We start from the raw sequence: 16490 nt of genomic DNA on the forward strand, positions 1-16490 counted from the left end.
CATACTGTGTACACTTACAGATAAAAAAAAAAGAGAGAGAGAGAAAGAGCAAATGAGAGTTCACTTGAATAGTAGAGGGGATTTAATATTGTATCCCTTATAGTTAGAGATGAATTACCTGGTATTCACCTATGTGTTATCTTCATAAATTAAGTCATGGAAGGAGTTCTAATAGTAGAAATAACATTGAGTCTATTGTTAATGGACCAGAGTTCCAATCCTGACTCAGTCACTTATCAGCAATCTTTTATTAAGTACTGGCTGTGTACCAAGACACTGTATTAAGTGATAGGGATACAAGAACAAAAATGCTATTTTCAGGTGAGAAGAGCAAACAGACTTTCCTTTGATCAGGGGCTGTCCTGCACAGTATATCTCCTGAAGGAATATAGCAAAAGGCCTCTGGAATATCTTTCATTTGCCCAGAATCAACGACGACTTCCATCTGTGCCAGCATAAGGATATGTCCACTTTTTGTTGGGAGAATCATTTCCCAGTTAAAAGTAGAGAATCTCAGTGGTAAAGAAGAGCTATCTTTCCTTTGACCCCAAGCCTTCCAACTCCTTTTGCATTTGTTTCTTGAGAGAAGAGGAAGAAGAAATTTGTAGAGAACATGATCTCCTTCTCCTGCTATTCAGGCTGTTTTTCATCTTTAATCTTTCCTACCTAATCTCCATCCTTTGGAGGCAAGAGGAGTACTGAAGCAGTAATTTGCACCTGACCATTTAACTTCCCATCTCATAATATATTTGTCCCCAACCTATCTCTAATGCCTTTTGGGGAAAAGGAATGATACCTTCTTTCTCCCCCAACCCCCCAAGATAATATATATTTATTTTTCTTTTAATAGTATTTTATTTCTCAAAATAGATGCAAAGATAGTTTTCTACATTTACATTTGCAAAACCTTGTGTTTCAAAATTTTCTCTTTTCTCCCCTATTCCCCCTCCCCAAGACTGCAAACAATCTGATATAGGTAAAACATGTGCAATTATTATTTTTTTTTAATTTTTTTTATTATATATATATATATATATATATATATATATATATATATATATATATATTATAATATTATCCCTTGTATTCATTTTTCCAAATTACCCCCCCTCCCTCTATTCCCTCCCCCCGACGACAGGCAATACCATACATTTTACATGTGTTACAATATAGTCTAGATATAATACATGTGTGTGAATATCATTTTCTTGTTGCACAATAAACATTAGAATCCGAAGGTACATGCAACCTGGGCAGACAGATATTAGTGCTAACAATTTACATTCACTTCCCAGTGTTTCTTCTCTGGGTGTAGCTATCTCTGTCCATCATTGATCAACTGGAAGTGAGTTGGATCTTCTTTATGTTGAAGATTTCCACTTCCATCAGAATACATCCTCATACAGTATTGTTGTTGAAGTGTATAGTGATCTTCTGGTTCTGCTCATTTCACTCAGCATCAGTTGATTTAAGTCTCTCCAGGCCTCTCTATATTCCTCCTGCTGGTTATTTCTTACCGAGCAATAATATTCCATAACCTTCATATACCACAATTTACCCAACCATTCTCCAACCGATGGACATCCATTCATCTTCCAGTTTCTAGCTACAACAAAAAGAGCTGCCACAAACATTTTGGCACATATATGTCTCTTTCCGCTCTTTAGTATTTCTTTGGGATATAAGCCCAGTAGTAGCGCTGCTGGGTCAAAGGGTATGCACAGTTTGATAACTTTTTGGGCATAATTCCAGATTGCTCTCCAGAATGGCTGGATTCTTTCACAACTCCACCAGCAAAAACATGTGCAATTATAAAGATGTTTCCATATTCATCATGTTTTACACACACACACACACACACACACACATCAAACCAAAAGGGAAAAAAAATGAGAAAGAAAAAAAACAACAAAAAAATAAACCTCCACAACAAAAAGTGAAAAGACTATGCTTTGATCCATATTTAGTCTTCATAGTACTCTCTCTGAATGTGGATGGCATTTTCCATTTCAAGTCTATTGGAATTGCCTTAAATCTCCTCAGGATTGAAAAGAATCAAGTCTATCCATCATCATATAATCTTCTTGTTACTATATACAATGTTCTCTTGATTCTGCTCACTTCATTTAGCATCAATTCATGTAAATCTTTTCAGGCTTTTCTAAAAACCAGCTTGCTCATCATTTCTTTATAGAACAATAATGTTCCATTACATTTATACACCACAACTTATTAAGCCATTCCCCTACTTAGGGGCATCCACTCAATTTCCAGTTCCTTGCCAGTACTAAAAGAACTGCTACTAATATTTTTGCACATATAGGTTCTTTCCCCTCTTTTATGATCCCTTTGGGATATAGACTCAGTAGAAATACAGCTAGATCACAGTGTGAACACAGTTTAATAGCCTTTAGGCATAGTTCCAAATTGCTCTCTAGAATGATTGAAGCGTTTCAAAACACCAACAGGGCATTAGTGTCCCAGTCCTCTCACATCCTCTCCCACATTCATCATTATTTTTTTCCTATCATCAATCTGAAAGATATAAAGTGACATCTCAGAGCTGTTTTAATTTGCATTTCTCTAATCAATAGTGATCTAGGGCATTTTTTCATATGACTAGAAATGGGTTAAATTTCTTCATTTGAAACTTGTTTTTCATATCCTTTGACTTCTAATCTGTGATGAACATTCTCATATCTGATTATACTTTACATAGAATTCTAAACCTTAATGGAGTTTAGAATTTCATTTTTATCTCACAGTTTCAACTAAACCCATGTACCCCTTCTACTGTGTCCTCTGAAATGTCTGTTCCACAGGCAACAAATTTCCCATATCTTAAATCTTTTCTTGTCACATTTCTCCCAAGTACTAGCTATTATTGAAACCTGTATTTCCTTGATGACACAGCCTCCCTGACCATTCATTCAAGCATTGGCTGCCCCATTATTCAATCTTCTCAGCTCACTGGGAAAAAGTTGAATGATTCCTTGCTCTCTATTGTCAGTTCCAGGTTCTCTCATTTCTTCTACCATTCCGTAAATTCTCTTCCTGTGAGGGTCATGCTATTTGTATTTACTACCCAATTGAAATCTTTTAGCTATTGTCTATAGAACACTAGATAACTCCCTTTGCTTCCTAAATGAGTTTGGTACATGACTCGCAATTTTTCTCTCCTCTCCACCACCTATCCTCATATATCAACAGACTTCAACATACAAATTAACTCTTCCTAAAACTCCCTGACCTTTTTCCTCAACCTACTCATACCCTGCATGAACATTTGAGGGCATCAGAAGATAGTTAAGGAGTTGCCAGCTAGCTGTCTATGGCAGAGAACTAGCAAATAGAAATATCAAGGACTAAGATGCATGGAGTTGATAAAGAGCCAGACCTTATAGGAATAGAGTAACTTTCTGCTGCAGCTAGTTGACTTGGATAGAAGACTGGTCCTGGAGTTAGAAAGATCTGAATTCAAATGTGGTCTTAGATATTTCCTAGCTATGTGACCCCAGACAAGTAATTTAATCTCTGTTTGTTTTAATCCATTGGAGAAGGAAATGGCAAATCACTTCAATATCTTTGTCAAGAAAACCCCATGGACCAAATGATCCACAGGGTCATAAAGAAGCGGACACAATTAAATGATTAAATAACAACAACAAGATAACTTTCTTTCCTTTTCCCAATATATATTTTATAAGCCCATATTAATTTATATGATGTTTCCCCCCATTTGAATATAAATGTTTTTGCAGTTCTTTGCTTTCTCAAGAGTTTAGCACAATGGGTTGCTGCCCAGTACTTAATAAATGCTTGTTAACTGACTAAAAGATAAAAGAGAACAAGAGAGGTCAGAGAGGAAGAGACTTTCTCTGCTACTTAATACTAGCAAATGCATAACCTCCCTATAGCTTAGTCTTCTCAACTATAAAATGGTGAAATTGGACTAGGCAGCCTCTGAGGTTCCTTTTACATCTAAATTGATGATCTACTTATACTATAATTAAGTTATCTCCATGATTCCTTCTGAATGCTATAATATATTACATTTATATAGCGATTTAAGGTTTGTAAATTGCCTTTTATGTATGGTATTATTTAATTCTCACAAAAATTCCAAGGTGCTAAAATTATCTGCATTGTAAAGATGAGGAAACTGAAGCTTCATCTAGCCCAGGGTTGTACAGCTAATAAATGTCTGAGGCAGAATTTGAAATCTACTACTATATTACTTTGAGATATTAGCTCGTAGGGAATTTGCAAGAATCAGGAGATGAATTCTTTGAACCCTATTTAAAAGCATAAAGTGCTACATGAATGTCATTTGGAGATGATCATGACTACCTCATAGTTCTGTTTAAGGCTCAAATGAGATAATGTACATAAAGTATTTTGCAAAATGTAAAAGATGATAAATGCCAGTCATTATTAGTGTTATTGTCAAAATTATTATCACATTATTTGCACCCACCTTAATATTTTTTCTGAGTGAAGTAAAAACTTCTGTACAACACTCCAAATCTCACCACAAAGAAAAATCTAAGAAACAGAATAGCCATTCAATAGCAAGGAGTTATAGTCATTTAAAATTTTTTTCATCTAAAAAATGAAGAGAAAAGACATGTCTTTCCAGGATTAGAAAAAGGAGAAGTAAGAGTAGCTAAATAGGAGCTTTGCATGTACAAAATTTTGAAAAGAAGGACTGAAGAAGGATAAGGACTCTTATCCTGGTAAGAGACTTGTTGGAAGAAATTACTAAACCTATCAGAGGGATTCCTTTCTAAAGATTTCTAGCTTTTATAGTCCTTTTTTCTGGAACTTCTGTATCCTATCTAGTAAGGTGATAAGATTAGGATGGAAGGTCATAGCAGCCTTGACCTTTGGCTCCAAGTTCCCAGTGAATCTTTATTTGGAATAGCCTGCAGATTCTAGTAATGAATTTTAATGTATCAATTAAGTACAATATAAATGCCCAGCATGGAGACAAATATTCAGTCACACATGGACAATCCTAGCTCATTTGCTTTTGCCTCCACAAACTCTCTTTACAAACTTAAATAAAGTCTAATTCAACTTGCTTGCCCTGATTCTTATTCTGTCTTCCTGAAGATACCCAGTAGAAGTGCCTTTTGGTTTCAGGCTCTCTAAGAGTTCTAAAGAAGGGCAACCACAAATTCCTCAAGCTCCTGTATCTTTAAGTCCATGTCCCCATCCCCAGCCCCTTACCCATCTCTTCAACAACATTCTAACTCTACCAATCCTTCTGCATCCTACAATGATTTTGGCAAGGCCGAATTCACAGTTTTCACCTCCTGAAACGGGTTGAGTACCTCTAGGTTGAGAATCCATAGGCCAGGGTTTAACCCTATACTTAGTGCAAAAACTGAATCCAGCTCCCACATAACAAATCCTAGAACTCATCTAGTCTAATGCATTTACTCTTTGACCCATGTGGGAATTTCACTGTAGTATCCTTGACAGGAAAGGACCATGGCTAAACCTTGTGAGGAAGAAGAGGAAATAGGGAAGAGAATGAAACAGGATCAATTAGTAAGAAGTGAGTTAGGACAGTATAGCATTCTAAAGAGCTTAGAGGGCCTAAAAAGGAATGGGAGAAGCTGGGGAGAGTTTCACAGAGCATCAAATGCAGCAAAGCTGTCATCTAATTTTTGTTTGAACCCTTTCAAGAATAGGAAGCTCACAAGTTCATGAGAAAGCTGTTCCATTTCTGGACAGTTTCAGTTGCATTTTAGGAATAGGGCCAGGATCTGTGATTTCATTGATATACAGAACTCCTTCTACCAATACAGGGTAGAACTTTCTCTGCAATTTATAGTCTCTTTAGAGAGTAGTCTAGAACACTGAGAGAAGTTATATGACTTTCTCAGGATTGTAGAGCCAAGATATCAAGTCTTGGGAATTGAATGCAGATCTTTCTGACTGGTAATGGCTCTCTCTATTCACTGTGGCCTTGTTACCTCCCAGAGTAGGATTACAAGACCTGATTTCTTCTTCTTCTTTTTTTTTAATGTACAATATTGACAATTTATTTAAACATTATATTCATGTACTTTAAATTTACATTTCTGATCATATTCTCCCTTTTTTCTTTATTAATTTTATAATTATACATTTTTGACAGTATATATGCATGATTACTTTTTTAAATAACATTATCCCTTGTATTCATTTTTCCAGATTTTCCCCTCCCTCCTTCTACTCCTTCCCCTAGATGACAGGCAATCTCATACATTTTACATGTGTTACAGTATAACCTAGATACAATATATGTGTGTAAATCCAATTTTCTTGTTGCACATTAATTATTAGCTTCCGAAGGTATAAGTAACCTGGGTAGATAGACAGTAGTGCTAACAATTTACATTCGCTTCCCAGTGTTCCTTCTCTGGGTATAGTTATTTCTGTCTATCATTGATCAGCTGGAAGTGAGTTGTATCTTCTTTATGTTGAAGATATCCACTTCCATCAGAATACATCTTCATACAGTATTGTTGTTGAAGTATATAGTGATCTTCTGGTTCTGCTCATTTCTCTCAGCATCCGTTCATGCAAGTCTCTCCAAGCCTTTCTGAATTCATCCTGCTGGTCATTTCTTACAGAACAATAATATTCCATAGCCTTCATATACCATAATTTACCCAACCATTCTCCAATTGATGGACATCTTCCAGTTTCTAGCCACTACAAAAAGAGCTGCTACAAACATTTTGGCACATACAGGTCCCTTTCCCTTCTTTAGTATTTCTTTGGGATATAAGCCCAGTAGTAGCACTGATGGATCAAAGGGTATGCACATTTTGATAACTTTTTGGGCATAATTCCAGATTGCTCTCCAGAATGGCCGGATTCTTTCACAACTCCACCAACAATGTATTAATGTCCCAGTTTTCCCATATCCCCTCCAACATTCATCATTATTTGTTCCTGTCATCTTACCCAATCTGACAGGTGTGTAGTGGTATTTCAGAGTTGTCTTAATTTGCATTTCTCTGATCAGTAGTGATTTGGAATGATTTCTTCTTTATATTGAGCTGAAATCTGCCTCCCTGACATAATTAAAGTAGTCCCTTGATTATGGGGTCTATGAAGTATTCAAGGAGGACCAACACTTGTGATGGCCTTGTGATGGCTTGTTGAGGCCTTTTCAGGGCTGTTCATCCACCTTTGGCATTCACCTGGTACTCAACTCTCACCTAGGCCTCGAAAAAGCTTATAGTATGTGCAGCAGCCACATCTCGTAAGGTTTTGGCAGATGACTACATCAGGTTGAGGATGATCAATAAGACTCAAACCATTGGTGAGTTACGGCGATGTCTGCCCCAAGCTATGAAGACTTCCCTGGCAGAATAAATGGATGAGAACAATTTATTTTAATGGTTATAAAGTGTTTTGAGTGTGGTCATACATAGAAGGTGACACTGTCATCCACTGCATCCCATGCCATTACTAGCCATCTTGACTTATGTGTTGCCAGTGGACTTCAGTGGAGCTGCTGACTTTGCAAAGTCCAGCTTCACTTAAATCCAATTCACCCACAAGTCAAGATATCACTCATGATGTCTTTGGCCCTCTGAAAATGAAGGACAAAAACAATAACAACTTTAGCATTACAAAGTGTTTTATATTCATTAACCTTCTCATTCCCCACACCTGTACCTTTAGCCTGTCAAGTATTATTATTCCCATTTTACATAAGAAGAAACTAAGACACAGGAGTATAGTGATTAAATCAAGATCACATATTACCAACAGGTCTTGCTTACAAGATATAGCCTTTGGTAGAATATAGAATGGATATTCCTTAAAGACAGTGAATTTTTCTTTTTAAAATCTAGTTTTATCACTTCAAATTCAAGGATCTCTTGTGCTAAGCCACCTTTCTGAAGTTGAAATCTTAGATCTAGTATATGTGTACGTGTGTATGTACGTGTGTGTATGTATGTGTAGGGGGAAATGCATTCAAGATGCATTCAATTCTCAGATATGTTGAATGATTCCCATCACCATTGCCATCAATAGAACTATTCCCTGGGCAGATTTCCCTCTTTACCCTAATGACAAGCACAAAGAATTTTTTCTTAAGATAAGATAGGAAAGGTCTAGACCTGTCCTGGTTCTATTATCTTTCAGAGAATAAACACTCCAGCCCTTCTTCTCCTCGACTCACTTGCTTTCCCTGAAATTCTATCCCCTGATGAACAATGAGCAAGTTTCTCAGCATCAGGCACTTTTTTTTTAAAATTTTTTATTATATATATATTTTTTATAATATTATCCCTTGTATTCATTTTTCCAAATTATCCCCCCCTCCCTCTATTCCCTTCCCCCGATGATAGGCAATCCCATACATTTTACATGTGTTACAATATAGTCTAGGTACAATACATGTGTGTGAATATCATTTTCTTGTTGCACAATAAACATTAGAATCCGAAGGTACATGCAACCTGGGCAGACAGATATTAGTGCTAACAATTTACATTCACTTCCCAGTGTTTCTTCTCTGTGTGTAGCTACCTCTGTCCATCATTGATCAACTGGAAGTGAGTTGGATCTTCTTTATGTTGAAGATTTCCACTTCCATCAGAATACATCCTCATACAGTATTGTTGTTGAAGTGTACAGTGATCTTCTGGTTCTGCTCATTTCACTCAGCATCAGTTGATTTAAGTCTCTCCAGGCCTCTCTGTATTCCTCCTGCAGCATCAGGCACTTCTGGAAGCAGAAAAAAGCCCTCGGTACTGTTTGTACTTTTTGCAGTACCTGAAAACATATTTGGAACCAGATGTGCCTTTGGGGGATTAATGATACCATTTTTTTTCTACCATACATTTTTTCTTAATTCATCTGTCAACCTAAATTGGAGAACTATATTAAAGTCAATGTTGAAAACAGCATTATAGAGAGAATCTTGGGTACTGCAAAGAGCCCAGTGCTGAGAGTCAGAAACCTAAGCTGGAATCTTTAATTTTCCCCTGCCTTACTTCTTCCCCGCTTAATGGTATCACAGCTCTGCCAGCCACTGCTGTCTGGGTCTGCTTTGTCATCTGCAAAACAAGGTCATAGTATTCACACTTCCTGCATTAAAAACACTTGCTGTGAGAAAAGTTCTGTGCCAAGTTTAAAGCATTGCCAGAACCTGAGTTAATTTTATTAGAGATAAGATCTTCATCCTGCAGATTGTTGTGATCCTCCACAGTTGTATGGGCTTTTTTTTGTTTTTTGTTTTTTTTTTGTTTTGTTTTGTTTTTACCACTGAAACTGCAAAATTAAATAAGAAGGCAATGTGGTATAATAGAAAGGGGACTGGATTTGGAGTCAGAGGATCTGGATTTGGATTATGACTATGCTATTTGTTGCCTTTGTGACATTGAACAAACCCTTCCTTATTTGGAAGGCTTCTGTTTGCTCCGTTATATGTTAAATGAATGAGTTGCATAAAATCCTAGATCATAGAAGTAGAAGAGACTGGTGAAGACATCTGGAGAGGCTGTTAGATGACATAATGCTTAGAACTAGGACTTAAATTCAGGAAGAGCCCAGATTAAATCCAGCCTTAGACTGGCAGACTATATGACCCTGGGCAAGTGACTTAATCCCTATCTCAGTTTCCTCATTTGTAAAACAGGGATAATAATAGGATCTATCTCCTACAGTTGTTATAAGGATCAAATGAAGGAATATTTGTAAAGTTTTTGTAAACTTTAAAGCAATATATAAATGCTAGCAATTCTTACTAGTCCAATTCTTCTATCCCATTTTAAAGATGAGGAATTTGAGAAGCAGGGAAGTGACATGATTTCAGAATCCTTTTCACTCTAACCTATTGCCTTGGTTCAGCATCAAAGCCTTTTTGTCAGGAAGCAACAAAACTGAGATAACAGTTGGTCTCCTAAATTAAATTTACATTGATTGTAGATTTCTGGTTTTCTCTTCCAAGGTATGACCTAATTGGACTCTGGAGCACCTTAAACAACCCAATAGTTCTCCAGTTCTGTGAGGCAGCTGTATTTATATTTAAAAGAATAGGTGTGTTAGGCTTTGAAACTGAGTGAGATGGCCAATTCTGTGAATTTGTTTTGTTTAAATATACATTTTTATTCCAAGAGTTTTGTTTTTCTTGCTTTCCCAAAGGGAAGGGGAAGGCATGGGGAGGTAGGAGGGAAAGAATGTAGATCTAAAAACAAATAAAATTTTAGAAAATAAAGAGAATGAGTTAAAGTGCCTTTGTGCTTATGGAGGAGCTCTATGCTTCATTGTTCTAATTAGATCACCATTAGGGAACATCAGAGGTATTTGCAGGCTAGCAGTGACCTTCTGGAGCTTGTCTATTGATCACTAAATCATAGACTCTCAAAGCTGGTAAGGACCATCGTCATTAACTAGGCAAATTATGTGAAAAACTTTTCTTTTCTACATTGGGAAGTAAAGCAACTACTGATTTGAAAATGCTTAGATTATAAGGGAATGCTCATTCCTAGTCTTGTTGCCTTTTCTTCTTTCTTATTCATAGAATCTTAGAGTTGGAAAATTATTTCATTTCACCTAAAACACAAATTCCCTCTGGAGCACTCCCAATAAAAGGTAATCTAAGTTCTGCTTGAAGACTTTCAGTGATATGTATGACACTTTGTATGACAATCCATTCCATTGTGTGACAATTCTGATCATTAAGAAAATTTTCCCTCTATTAAGCTGAAATTTGCTTCCCTGTGACTTCTAGCCAGCAGTTCTAGTTTTCTCTGTTGGAGTATAAAAATTCAATCCAATTTCTCCTCTTCATCACAGTTCTTCAGACAGCTTTCATAGTCTTCTCCTTATCCCTATCCTACCACATCTCTTCAACTTAAACAGCTTCAGTTTCTTCAATAATTCCTTATGATGATCTACACAGAAGGAATATCACACTTTGTGGAGGCAGCATGGTACATGAGGGATGGATTTGAATCCTGGCTCTGCCCCTAATTACTTATATTTTCTTGGACAAGTCACTTAATGTTTCTACATTATTCTCTTTGTAGAACATTCCTGTAGAATGAGGGGCTAAGACTAAATAATTTCTAAGGTCTTTCCCAGTTGTAAATTTATAAGTAATAATAACAATATCAATAGCCAGCAATTGTATATTTCTTTGAGGCAGGTAGGTGGGACAATGGATAGAGTGTGGGTCTAGAGTCAGGAAGATTCAATTTCCTGAGTTCAGATCTGACCTCCAGATACTTACTAGTTTTGTCATTTATCCCTGTTTAGCTCAGTTTCCTAATCTGAAAAGTGAGTTGGACAAGGAATGACAAACCATTTTCTTTGCCAAAAAATTTCCAAATGAGATCCCAAAGAGTTGGATATTACTGAAACAGCTGAATAACAACAACAAATATAATGTTTTAAGGTTTGCAAAGCATTCTGCTTGCATTATTTCATTTGATCCGTACAACCTTGGGGTATAGGTGTTATTATTATGCCCATTTTATAGATGAGTGTAACGTGCTCTCCTGGCAGTTACAATTACTATTCTGTCCTAGACCCACCAGAGTACCTTTGACCACTGTCCTTTGCAGTGTGAGCTCTACCCGGCTCGCCTCCTCTGAGGCCTTCAAAGGTCTCTGGCCACAATCTCTTGAATCTATAGCTTAATAACTGGTAGCGCACTCAAGAACAACCACGTGTAATCTTAAAAGCCTTTATTATACCTACTCACATAATGCCCTGACTGATGCCCTGACTTGTTGGTTCCCGAGTGAACACCTGGTCAGAAGACCCATGTGTTCACTACCAAAACCCTTACCTCTTTTGGCTATCCATCTTGGCTTGGCCACCCAGGCTAGGGAGCCAGGGTGAAGAGCGCCAGATTAAAGAGGCCGCCTGCTGCCTGCAGTGGGCTTATATAGGGCTTGTGAGGTCACACACACAGCCAATCAGCGAGAGAGTCACCCATTACGAAGCTATCTCAATATGGCCAGGACAGTATGCCCAAGGGCAGTCCTAATATCCACAGAAATTACTTCCGGCCTCAATCTCCCGATGCACTGTGGCACCCATTTAAAGGCCCCTTACAGATGAGGAAACTGATGTGACTTGCACAGTGCTATTCACTGCCTACAAACCTATCAATAATAAACTTGTTTAAAATGACCTAGTCATGTCTTACTCTCCCCATCTCATTCACCCTTCTCTGAGAGGAACTGTGATAAAAATGGAAAGACTACTGTACTTACAAATCAAGTCACACTTGTATTTTAATTCTCCCTTTGATCCTAACTCCCTCTTTTCTGTTCTTCACTTTCTCCTTTGTTAAATGAGGATAATAATACCTACCTCACAGGTTGTGGTTAGGATCAAATGAAATAATGTATGCAAAGCATTTGGAAAACCTAAAAGTTCAATGGTACATTATTACTCAGCCCAAATATTACCTTCTCATCAGTTTAAGTATCACCTTTAAAACTGGCATTTCTTGACTCTACTCCACTCCCAGCTGCTTGTACCTATTCCCCAAATTACCTTGTATTATATATGTATGAGTATATAATGTGTGTATATATATGTCTATAATTACATATGTATATCTGTTATTGTACATGTTTTATTCCTGAACCCTTCCCAATGAATATAAATTCTTTGAGAGTTTATATTCTCAAGGGACTGTGGGGTTTACATATTTCAGAGACTATTTTATATTTTGCCATTGTATTCTTAGCATAGAAAGAATACTTGGCATATAGCAAATGATTAATGTATCTTTGTTAATTAGTTGATTCTCTGTAGCCACTGAAGTCTCTCAATGTTCATTGTAAAATGTGCTGCCCCAAAGCAAATATAATATTGTAGACATAATGTGACCAGGACAGAAAACAATATTATTGACTCCCTTGTTTGAGATAAACAGGCTTCTATTATTAAAATGCCACATAATGACTCAGGATTTTCCTTATGCACAAATCTTATCATATAATTTCCCTTCAATATCTATAATCTAGCAATCCGACTTTTAGAAGTATTCCTCAAGGAAGTCAAAGAGTGAAATACAATTCCAACATATAGTAAAATAAATAAATTGGGAAATAAAATAGGTCCACATACAAAGATGAATATCTGGAAAACCTATGTAATTGAACAGAATTGTGCTTAAAGAGTGTATATATATATATATATATATATATATATATATATATATATATATATATATATATATATGGAATTTTAAAAAATGAAATATTTTTATTATAAATTTTTATTACAAAGTGAAATAAGTGAAATCACATATATTTATATGATTACTCCAGAGTAAATGAAAATTTAACTAAAAGAAAGCTAAATTCTAAGCAAATTTTAAAAAAACAAACAATAATCCTAGAAAACAGAAAATTTCCCTGACCTCCAGTGAGAAAACCACTATTTATCAGGCAGGGTTTTCCTTTTTCCCTCAGCCACCATCATGCATTCAGAAAAGGAAGCACAGGCAGGATTTTTTCTGACTCAGGGTTTGGTCAAGGTATACCCCTAGCTTTCTTCATGCAAATTCCTGGTGGCTCCTTATAATGTCCAGGCTAGCTCCCTGGAGGGCCTCAGGATCAGTCAGAGTTAAGATCAATCAAAGTTCTTGGTTGTTAGGGGGAAAAGTGAAGGAAGCAGGCAAGCTGCCATGTGGCTTGCCAAAGATGAATCCTGGATTCTGGAGTCCGGAGTCTCCACCGTCTCTTCTTCTTGTCCTGCAGCCAAGTGACTCTGACCTTTCTCCTTCAGCCCTCTAATCCATGCCTATGATTATCTTACCACCAAACATTGAACAAGCACTAATGATAAGAAGAGCCTTCATATCACCATCTCATCTAAAGATGTATATAGAGTCATTATCTCACAACAAATAAGTAATTAGCCTTAAGTGCTCTGCTATCTGATTCAAGCACACCTTTTTAGAGTTTCAGCCCTCTACAATTCCTAGCTGTGCTAAGTGGCTTCCCCTCTAACTTAATGGATGTATAGACTACAATAGTCACAATATCCTATCCTGTTGTCCAGATATGGTTGTATATGGAATTGAAGGGGACCAAGCCTACTTAAGCTAAGTGCCACTATATTCTTGTTGAATATCCTTGCCTTGTTAGGGCTTAGTCCCTTTAAATGACATCCAAATGCCTCATTTTATCCCTACTTGTACCTTAATAACAGAATGTTGGTGTCAGGCCTACTTCTAAAACCTCCGGCCTAATAGCTGAAAGACAAGGAACTACTAATGCACTTGTCAGATTGTTGTTGTAACATGTGCTTTTACTAGTTTCTATTTTTCCTTTTCCAGAGGAGGATTCAGAGTTGGGAGGGGTTCCCCTTCCCCTTTCCAGAATGAATGTGACAAAAATACAAAAAGTATTAAGTTTTTTAAAAAACTAATCCTTCAAAGTATATTGTGGCCTACTGAATAAAGTTTGAAATCTCAAACTTTGAAATTTCCTTCTCTGATCACAATCTCTGGCTTTCCAGATAACCTTTGAGAGGAAGAACTGTGGAATAAAATGTTGTTGTGGAGTTGGAGGACTTGATTTAAATCATACTTTTAATGTTTATTTGAGGCAACCAGATAGCACAGCAAATTGAGACCAGGCTTGGAGACAGGAACACTCAGTTTTCCAAGTTTAAATCTGGCCTCCAATGATTGTGTGACCCTGGTCAATTCACTTAACCTTGTATGCTTCAGTTTCCTAATCTGTAAATAAACTGGTGAAGGAAATGGCAAATCACTTGAGCATCTTTGCCAAGAAAACTCCAAATGTCAGAACAGACACTACTGAAATAACAAAACGACAAAAATGGAAGCTTGCTTGTACTTCTTCAGCTTCAATTCCTTATCTGTAAAATGAAGAGATTGGATTAAACAGTCATTAAGGAACCTTCTACCTCACCTCTAAATCAATGACTATATTGCTTCCCTCTTCTCAAATTTCATTGGCATCCTTACCTTAATCTGTACAACTTCCATCCCTCCCTGCTCTGTCCTCATTTTTTAAAAATAAGCTTTTTATTTACAAGATATATGCATAGGTAATTTTTTAACATTGACAATTGCAAAACCTTTTGTTCCAACTTTTCCCCTCCTTCTCCCCATCCCTTCCCCCAGATGGCAGGTTGACCAATATATGTTAAATATGTTAAAGTATAAGTTAAATACAATATATGTATACATGTCCAAACTTATTTTGCTGTACAAAAAGAATTGATCTGTTCTCATTTCCATTTATAATTTTTCCTAATGTATAATTTATAGTTGATAGTTTATATGTAGTGTATGCATGTTTATATGTGTACATTCTATCTATCTATCTATTTTACAATTCAACAAGGCACTCAACCTCTACCATAAAATCCCTTATCACTTAATTTTCAGTTACCTGAATACTGCTGACATTCAACTCTGGGCTACCCAGAGTAACCATCTATCTTCTCTGTTTAACTCCCTACCTTCTGAGCATAACTGTAGGAAATTGTGAATTTATGTATAGTTTTATCATTACAAATCCATGTAATATAATTTAAACCTTCCATTGCTATAGAGCAATACTTTTATTCAACTGATTGACTATTATATTCCCCCCAATGATTATTCCGAATATTTCTCTCTCAAGGCCTCAACTATATCTCCAAACTACTTTCTTCCAGAAGATGATAGTTTTCTACTGTACTGAGAAGGCTAAATCTATCTATCAGGGATTTCCTTAATTTTCCTCTATCACAACTCTAAAGTTTTCTTGATCTTCACCTATCATATCTTCCTTTGCTAGAGGATGAGACAGCCTCTTTCCTTATCCAGTATAACCTTTCTGCTTTTTTCCAAATCACTCCCTACACTCACTGATTTTTCAATCCTGTACAATCTGGCTTCTGATATCACCATTCTTTGGGAATTACTTTCTCAAAGGTTGTTACATATGAAGGCTTTCTCTCACCCCAGCTATCATCCTTCCTGAATTTTATGCAACATTAGCTATTGTTAACCATCTTCCTCTTTTTGGATGCTGTCTCTTTCCAGGACTTCTATACAGCACTTGACTAATTTTCTCCATCTGACTTTTCCTCTTACTGGATTATTGCCATAGTCGTTTCATTGGTTACCCTGCCTCCAGGGTCTTCCCTTGGCAGTGTGTCAGTGCTTGACATATTTGCCAAAACAATTCTCCTAAGACATAAGTCTATGACACCATTTTAGTTAACAACATTCAGGGCAGTTAGGTGGTACAGTAGATAGAGTACCATCCCTGAAGTCAGTTAATACTTCCTAGCTGTGTGACCCTGGGCAAGTCACTTAACTCCAAATTGTCTCAGGAAAAAAAAACATTCAGTGTCTTTCTCTTGCCTATAGTAGAAAAAAAAAACCCAAATATCTAGTATTTTATTCTTTCCTCTAGTTTCTATAGAAAAGGCACACATCTTTGTCCCCAGAGCAAGGCTACCACCTCTGTCTCTGAGGCACA

This window comes from Sminthopsis crassicaudata, chromosome 2, assembly GCF_048593235.1.
Source record: "Sminthopsis crassicaudata isolate SCR6 chromosome 2, ASM4859323v1, whole genome shotgun sequence".
NCBI classification, from domain to species: Eukaryota; Metazoa; Chordata; class Mammalia; order Dasyuromorphia; family Dasyuridae; genus Sminthopsis; species Sminthopsis crassicaudata.